The sequence below is a fragment of the Microcaecilia unicolor genome, chromosome 3 (assembly GCF_901765095.1).
Source record: "Microcaecilia unicolor chromosome 3, aMicUni1.1, whole genome shotgun sequence".
NCBI lineage: Eukaryota > Metazoa > Chordata > Amphibia > Gymnophiona > Siphonopidae > Microcaecilia > Microcaecilia unicolor.
The window spans coordinates 210,134,302-210,143,831 of NC_044033.1; positions in this window are offsets into that span (position 1 = coordinate 210,134,302).

A 9,530-nucleotide genomic window follows, 5' to 3' on the forward strand; every position below is an offset into this window, starting at 1 on the left:
GCAGTAGTCACCAACTGTGGCTGGGAATGGCTGAAAATGAGGTGACAATATCGTGGCTGTGGTCGGCTAAGCCACGTAGGCAACAGCCAATCACTGACCTTCCTTTCTTCAAGATTTTGTCAGCAGTGGTCAGACTCAACACCTTTTCCAAACAGGGCAACAGCAGCTGACAGTTCACAGATCAAAGAACTATCAATGCATATCAGTCCTGGTTTTGAACTTACACTGCAAAGCACTGTGGGATTTTTAGTCCTTGACTCTATCCATGAGATCAATACTGCAGGTGTCATAATGCACCAGGTTAGGGTTGTCAGAAAGAATGGACTGGTCTAGGTTCTCCCTCATGGAACTGGGTAACTTGGCAGCTCTGGGGTGATGTTGGGGTGACCATGAGTTATTGCGTTCTTCAAAATCTCAGGGGACCTAGGGACATAAAAGTTCATTGAAGGGACTGTTAAGTTAAAGGTTTTCCTAGGATGCCTCATACCAGCCCAGGTAGGGACACCCAGTTGTTTTGCACAGCCTGTCTTGCATCATGGTAGAGCAGGGGTTCCCAAACCTGTCCTGGGAGAACCCCAACCAATCAGGCTTTTATTTATTTATTTGTTACATTTGTATCCCACATTTCCCCACCTATTTGCAGGCTCAATGTGGCTTACATAATACCGGAGAGGCATTTGCAGACTCCAGTGTGAACAAATACAATGTGATGTTGTGGTAAGATAAGGTTCATGTAGCATTTCCATATTAAGGAATTGTGCAACGGTAGAGTTGAGTTATGTTCATACGTACTTTAGTTTTGTTGTGTTGCAGAGATGAGGTATTTAAGTTGGATCGGTAGGGTATGCTTTTTTAAACAGGTTGGTTTTTAGTGTTTTCTGGAAGTTTAGGTGGTCGTTCGTCATTTTCAAGGCTTTTGGTAGTGCATTCCACAGTTGCGTGCTTATGTAGGAAAAACTGGATGCGTAGGTTGATTTGTATTTAAGTCCTTTGCAGCTTGGGTAGTGCAGATTTAGAAATGTACGTGTTGACTCAGATGAGTTTCTGGTTGGTAGGTCGATCAAGTCTGTCATTTATCCCGGGGCTTTGCCGTAGATGATTTTGTGAACCAGGGTGCAGATTTTGAAAGCAATGCATTCTTTGATTGGGAGCCAGTGTAGCTTTTTGCGGAGGGGTTTTGCCCTTTCAAATCGCGTTTTTCCAAAGATAAGCCTAGCTGCCGTGTTTTGTGCGGTCTGAAGTTTCTTTAAGGTTTGTTCTTTGCATCCCGCATAAATTCCATTGCAGTAATCTACGTGGCTTAGTACCATTGATTGTATCAGGTTGCGAAATGTTTCCCTCGGAAAGGGTTGTTTCAAGCGTTTGAGTTTCCACACTGAATGGAACATTTTTTTTGTTGTGGATGCCACTTGGCTCTCTAGCGTTAGATTACGGTCCAGTGTGACGCCAAGGATTTTCAGGCTGTCTGAGATAGGAAGGGTGTAGTCTGGGGTGTTGATACTTGTGGGGTTGTCCGAGCTGTGTTGGGATGAGAGGATGGCTTTTAGGATGTCCCCAATGAATATTCATGAGCTAGATTTGCATGCACTGAATATTCATTGGGAATATCATGAAAACCTGATTGGCTGGGGTTCCCCCAGGATAGGTTTGGGAACCACTGCGTTAGACCCCCAGATTCTCTCTGTAGGTCACCCAGATCTGAACGTACAAGGCAGATGTGCACAAATTAATCAGTTAGCAAGGTGTCAACAATCAAATAGTGCAGATTTTTCTCAGCACCTAAATTTGAGCCTATTTAAGTTTCATAATGTTTAATGGCTCTGTTGCAGAATATTTTTTTTTAATTAATTTCTTTTCCTCTTGCTCGCGGAATGTTGACCGTTAGGGACCCGTTTCGCCTGTTACTCCCATCTTTTATTGGTAAACAGGTTTTAATTTTCAGGTACCGCAATTCTGACTTTCTCGTCCTCAGGATTTATGTGGATCTTCCAGTTATTTTTCTTTTAGGAAACGGTTAAAGACATATTTGTTTAAACGATTTATGTCTTAATTTTTCATTTTTTACATTCTTTTTTTTTGTTTTTGTTTTGTTAAACCGCTTAGAAACTCTGTTTAGAGGTTGTTAACTGTATACAAGGAACATATCACATCACATCACATTTACTGAATCTGGCCCGGACTATGTTGCCTTTGTTTTTTGCATTCACAGGAGGCTTAATTTCCTGGACTGTGTTATCTCTTAAAACCCCTGAAGGAGCAGCTGTGAGATCACAGAATCTAAAGGTCATTAGAACAAGCGACGACGCAAGCTGGACATTGGGCGGCAGAGAACAGCACAGCCTCGGGGTCTGACCTGCCTCCCACCACCACTTTCGGGAACATCGAAAAACCTTGTTAAAAGTGCATTAGCCTGGATAAGTTTTCAGTTCTTTATTTTTTCCCCTAAAAAAAGGACGGAGCGGCAAATAAACCCCCCATAAAATTATATACACAAGCACGGATCTCTTATGTTGTAGCTCAAAGTCACTAACTTAATAGTGAAGTCAAGATCCAAGCTGTTGAATCTCTATATAATCCTCAATAGGAACAAATGCTGTACTGCAAACACCGTCTAACCGGCAGCAGTCAGTGACATGAATATGGTTTTTGAGCTACAACATAAGAGATCCATTTGACCCCTGAAGTAGGCCTTTGTGCCGAAACACGGCCATAACATAGTAAATGACGATAGATAAAGACCTGTACAGTCCATCCAGTCTGCCCAACAAGATAAACTCATTTTACATGGTATGTGATACTTTATACTCCAGTTTGATTTGTCCCTTTCATTCTCAGGGCACAGACTGTAGAAGTCTGCCCAGCACTGTTCCTGTACTAAGTTCTGAAGCTAACGTTGAGGCCCCTTAAAATTTACACTGCAGCCCATCCATATCTATTTAGTCACGATCAGGGCGTAGACCGTAGAAGTCTGCCCAGCTCCCATTTTGTTTCCCAATTACCAGTATCACCACCCAATCTCCACTAAGATTCCGCGGAACCATTCCTTCTGAACAGGATTCCTTTGTTTATCCCACATATGTTTGAATTCCGTTACCGTTTTCATCTCCACCACCTCCCGTGGGAGGGCATTCCACGTATCAAGCACCATCTCAGTGAAAAAATACTTCCTGACATTAGTCCTGAGTCTGCCCCCCTTCAACCTCAATTCATGTCCTCTAGTTCTACCGCCTTCCCGTCTCCGAAAAAGGTTCATTTGCGGATTAATGGTTGTTTTCATGCTGTTTAGAATTAAAGACTTCTAGATATCCTCCTTGAGTCTACCTCACTTTTTTGTTTGTCGTTCACGTCAGAAGCGGGGCCAGGATGAGGCAAGTTGACGGGGCAGGGGGAGCGAGAGCGGACCAGATTTTCACTCCGTTTGGCTCCCCTGGCGCCCCATCTAGCTACGCCACTGGTTCACATTCACGTGAGGCATCTTTCCTCCTCGTACTTGAGTGCTTTCCTTCAATCATATCGGGAGTTTCCTGTTTCAGTGTTGTCACCCTACCCTTTGACTGCTCTTTCACTTTTTCTCAGAGCTGAAACTTCCTTGTGAGGTTCAAAAATTCCCTAAAAACCTCTCTTGTCACTCAGGCCTTTCACTATATTTCGCATGATAGAGATTTGCATGCACTACAGTGGCGTTCCTTGGTCGGCTGCCACCCCCCTGAGTGCAGCATCCACCCCCACACATCACCTCCAAGCCCCCACCCGCTGAGTGTATTCTTCTTACTTGTTGGGGTGCTGGGAGCAGCTGCGTGGCTGTCGGCTCTGCTGGTTCCCTGCTCCCTTTGCCCTGGAACAGGAAGTAACAGCAGAGGGAGCAGGGAACCGGTGGAGCCGATAGCAGCATGACTGCTCCATGCACCCCTCCTACAGCATGCACCTGGGGTGGACCGCCCCATCACCCCGCCCTCGGTACGCTACTGATGTACTACCTCCCTGGTTTGTAAATCTATCTCATGCATATTCCAGAGAAGCCAAGTTACCCAGTTCCAGGCACTGCTCCCATTATATGCAGATTCTACATCATGCATATTCATTATGGGTGTCCTGAAAACCCGACCTTGCTAGATGTGTCCCGAGGTCTGGGTTGAGAACCTCTGTTCTAGACCACAGGTTTTCAATCCAGTCCTAGGAACTCACCAAGCTATTCTAGATTGCCAGATATCCACCAATGAATATGCACAAGAGATTTGCATACAATGGAGGCTGTGCATGCAAATTTCTCTCATACATATTCATTGTGGGTATCCTGAAAACCTGACTGGCTAGGTGTGTCCTCAGGACTGGGTCGAGAACCCCTGTTGTAGACCAGGGGTGGGCAACCCGGTCAGGTTTTCAAGGTTTCCACAATGAAGATACACGAGATCGATTTGCATACAATGGAAGCCGTACATGCAAATCAATCTCAAGCAACTTCATTGTGGAAATCTTGAAAACCAGACTGGGTCGTGGCCCTCGAGGGCCATGGTTGCCCATTACTGGTCTAATCTGTACCCTTCCCCCGTTAATAGAATATTGCAAACCACTTAGGCACTTTGAATTGGTTTGCTGTGTATCAAATACATTAGAACTTGAACTCTGTGATCGATTTGGCTGAGATATGGAAAAGCAACATGGGTGAAGGCGGGGGGAGAGTGTTGGATTACTTGCTTCTTGCATGTATATAACATTTGCTGCCTGCATGTACTAAGGTGCTCTGGTTTTTTTTTTTTTTTGTAAACCAAGTCACGGCCTGCTGAGATTTCCTGAACAAAAGAAACGCATGAAAGAAAGGTGTGTAGTGCATTTCTGTCGAGTTATGGCTGGAATTTTGAACTACTGCCAAGCCAACTGCTATCTGAACACCACTTCAAACCTCGCCTGGCAATGGGAGGAGGATGGGGTGAGGATATGTCGATGGAAGGTCAACCCAAGATTGCTTCTGCCACATACTGGTCATTAGATTCTTGGAAAATGTGCAGCTCACCCCCCCCCCCCCCCCTTCCAAACCTTCACCTCACCACCATATGATCTCTCAATTTAGACAGAATTTTATTCTTTATTTGCTCTTTAGCTATACATTGGACTTTTGAACTCTGTATCCTTGTGCCTATCCCCTGATCTCTCCAGTCCTCAGTGTTCTACAGGCGACCGGCTCTGTATCCCTGTGTCCATCCCCTGAGGCCTCCAGTCCCCAGTGCCCCAGGGGTGACAGGATCTCTGTTCCTGCGCCCACAGTAATCTTTCTCAATCACCTATTAGGCACCTGGTAGCTTGTTTTGTTCTGAGTTACTCTATTTTATCAGGGACTATTGTTTATAAGGTTTAGAAAGGTCTGTTCCTTCTAGTTCTGTAGATAGGAGAGATGTGACTAGTATGTTAGTTTGGGGAAGGGAGGGGAACCATAGGGGACAATGCAGCAGGTGTTTGTGAGTCAGGGAAAATGGATGGAGGACCTTATCTGCATAGAACAGGATCTGATTCTAGGACAATGAGAACTAGCAGGCAGAGAAGGGGGAAGGATTAGGGGAAGACGATTTATGTGTCCCTGTGACATATTGCTCTGGTATCTACATGCTCTGAGTGTATTATAATCAAGAAACTTCTGCAAAGCTGGAGGCCACATTCCAACCACAACCGGAACGGCCTCATGAAGAGAATGGCCACCCAAGCTCCCTCACCTTACTACCCCTTCTCCTGCCAATTCTATCCCTTTCCCTCCCCCAATCTGACATCAAAACCTCCCTTCATGCATATCAGGAGGCACTGGGCTTGGGAAAGCAGTTTCTGAATATTACTGCCTGCTCTAGCCAGTGGTTCCATGTGAAGCCTAGCTGGCCCTGGATTTGTTCTCCCTTTGCCTCTGTATGACTGGAATCCCAATTTCTCTAGGAAATATATCAACCTCAGCGGAGAAGAGCAAATATAGAATCTATGCACAAAAAAAGAAACCCTTGAAGATGAAGGATGGGGAGAGGAAGTCTCTGTCCTCCCTTTGGCAGCACAGGCCTCTATTTTGAGGCTGCTATGATAGCTATTCTAGTCACCATGGAAACCATGCTCAGGCCTGTTGCCCCAACACCAGGCCTCTAAAGTTCATAAGAAGGGGGACAGATGATAAATAGCAAAGAGGACCCCTTGAACTGGATAGCAAAGGATTGTTCACTAGGCTGATTTCATGTAATTTCATGTTTTGTTTTCAGTTGTTTCACTCTCACAACATCATTGTTACTGACCCCAACACTGGAAGAGGACGAGGTCTCTGAGGCAGGAGTTAAATCTCCCCCCCCCCCCCCCCCGCCCGGTGCTGTTTTTGATTTTTAGCAAAGTCATTTAATCTCCTCATTTTCTGAGTTACAAATTTAGGGGCCGATGCTCAAAACCTAACACCTGTGTAAGAGCCGAATAGCACTGGACTAGCGCCAGCGTTAATCTGTGCAGAATGCTCAGAGGGCTTTAGCTTTGGAAACAATGTGCCCAACAGAGATGGCTGCAAATTGGCACCCCGACATGATAGCCCTGACAAAACAGCCTGGTAACAAAATAACCCTTGACAAAACAGCCCCTAGACAAAATAGCCTCCTAGAAAAAAATGCAGTGCCATATTCTGGGCAGCCTGATCAGGCCCTTTTATCAGAGGGCTAATTTGTCAAGGGCTATGTTGTGGACAGGCCATTTTGACAGTGAGCTTTTTTTGTTTGGAGCTTTTTTCTCGGGGCTATTTTGACCGGGTACCCTGCAAATTGTATTTAAATGTAGTCAAATGGATGTAAATGAGGTCACTTGCTATTCCCTCCCAGTGCTCAGAGACTATCGCACAAACAAATCCTGCTCTTAATGCTGGAAACCTAACGCCAGCTCAGGGTTGGCATTGGGGGGATTCAAAGAGAGTATTTCTTTTGATTTTCAGTTTGAAATCTGCCAGTTTTGTTTTGTTGCAGAAGTGGAAGGAAGCCCGTGCAAACCTCTAAGCACCGGTAGTGAGAAACAAATGTGTGTGAGTCTGAGCAAACTCGAAAGTGAAAGAACACATTGGTGCCTGTTTTCTGCGTTTAAATATAAGATGATACAAAACTATTCATAGTTGTCAAAACCCATGCGTATTGTGAAAACTTGCAGGAAGACCTGGGCATCCAAATGGCAGATGATGTTTAATGTAGACAAATGCAAAATGCAAAGTGATGCACATTGGGAAAAATAATTTAAATGATAGTTTCCTGATGCTAGAATTCACCTTAGGAGACAGGACTCAAGAAAAAGATCTAGGTGTCGTTGTAAACAATACCCTGAAATCTTCTGCCCAGTGTGCGGCGGTGACCAAATACACAAACGGGGTGCTAGGAATTATTAGGAGAGGGATGCAAAATAAGACCAAAAATATTATAATACCTTTGTATTGCTCCATGGTACAACCTTACCTTGAGTATTGTGTTCAGTTCTGGTCGCTGTATCTCAAAATAGATATTGCGGAATTAGAAAAGGTTCAAAGAAGAGCGAACAAAATGATATAAGGAAAGGCTAAAGAGGTTAGGGCTCTTCAGCTTGGAAAAGAGACGGATGAGGGGAGATATGATTGAGGTCTACAAAATCCTGAGTGGTGTAGAACGAGTAGAAGTAAATCGATTGTTTACTCGTTCCAAAAGTACAAAGACTAGGGGACGCTCGAGGAAGTTACATGGAGATACTTTTGAAACAAATAGGAGGAAATATTTTTTCACTCAACGAAAAGTTAAGCTCTGGAACTTGTTGCCGGAGGATGTGGTAACAGCAGTCAGCGTACCTGGGTTTCAAAAATGTTTGGACAAGTTCCTGGAGGAAAAGTCCATAGTCTGTTACTGAGATGGACATGGGGGAAGCCATTGCTTGCCCCGAGTTTGATAGCATGGAATGGCGCTACTAATTGGGTTTCTGTCAGGCACTTGTGTCCTGGTTTGGCCACTGTTGGAACCAGGATACTGGGCTAGATGGACCACTGGCCTGACCCAGTATGGCTATTCTTATGTTCTTATATTTAAAGGTGCAGAAAAATGGCGCTGATGTGTGCTTCACTTCCAGGATTGTCTGGTGCATGTGCGCAAAAGCTGTACTTATCGTGAAACTCTTGTGTACCTGCACCAGGCACTTTCCTTCCTCTTACTTTCAATCGCATTAGTGTGCATATAATTTGAATGCCATTAGCTTTGAGCATTGGAAGGGCTATTTTTCTGCGCTGTTCCAGTGGTATGGGGCAGGCACTGTTCGCTTTAGCGCTGGAGCTTTGAGCATTGAGTCCCTTTGATTATAAATCCTCCAGTGACAAGAAAATACCTACTGTACCACTTGCCAAACAGGACTACTACATTCAGTTGACATTCTCTTGGCTCATACCCTTGACATCTCTTTACCATACTGAACTCTCTCTTCAAAGTGCCTTCACCTTCAACTCCCCTTTCACTTTCTCCCTGGCAACACCAGTAATTGGGAAGCAAAACAAGTGCTGGGCAGACTTCTACAGTCTATGCCTTGATCTGACTGAATAGATGTGGATGGGCTTGAGTGTAAATTTTAAGGGGCTTTGACGTTAGCTTCAGAACTTTTAATACAGGAACAGTGCTGGGGCAGATTTCTATGGTCTGTGCCCTGAGAATGGCAAGGACAAATCAAACTCAGGTATAAAGTATCACATACCATATAAAATGAGTTTATCTTGTTGGGCAGACTGGATGGACCACTCAGGTCTTTATCTGCCGTCATTTACTATGTTGCACCTGAATGTAATTCACCTTGGACTATGGATAAAAAAAAGTGTGAACTAAGTATAAAAAAAAAAAAACAGGGTGAGGTCTAAAGAGCTTTTAACAAAGCGGATCTGAGGCCTTTATGTTAAATGTGTATATTTTTGAAAGTGTTTCATGGTAGTTCTATTATTAGGTTTCAATTTATTGTTTTCTAGTTTACCTCTTTTATTGTATTTATATTTATATTCTTGGTTATTTTACTATCGTTATACTGTTAACAGGGCCGCCGAGAGACTAAACTGGGCCTGGGGCAGAATAGTCATTGCCACTGCCGTCCCCCCCCCCCCCCCCAATCATCATTGCCACCACCACCGCCTCCCACCCGCCCGCCTGAAGTGCCTTGGCTGGTCCCACCAGCTGCAGGCCGCACGACTCCTTCCTCTGCCCAGCATGGCCAGTCTCTGCGGCTGCTTTCCTCAGGTTGCACATGCATGCTCGGTCTCAAAATGGAGCATGTGCTGCCTGAGGGCCCCCAGCAGCTGCTAGATAGGCAATGCAAGGGGGGCCCGGTGCCGCAGTTTTGTCTCTCCTGCTCCTGTTGGGATGCGATCACCCGGGTCCCGTCAGGAGCAGGAGAGAGAGAGAGAGACCCCTGCGCCGGGCCTGTGGAATTTTGCTCCCCCTGCCCCCCCTGAATGCGGCTGTGGCTATTAACAAAATTTTATGTTAAATTGTGGCTACTGTACACCCAGGGCCACCGAGAGGGGGGGCAGGGGGGACAAAATTCCC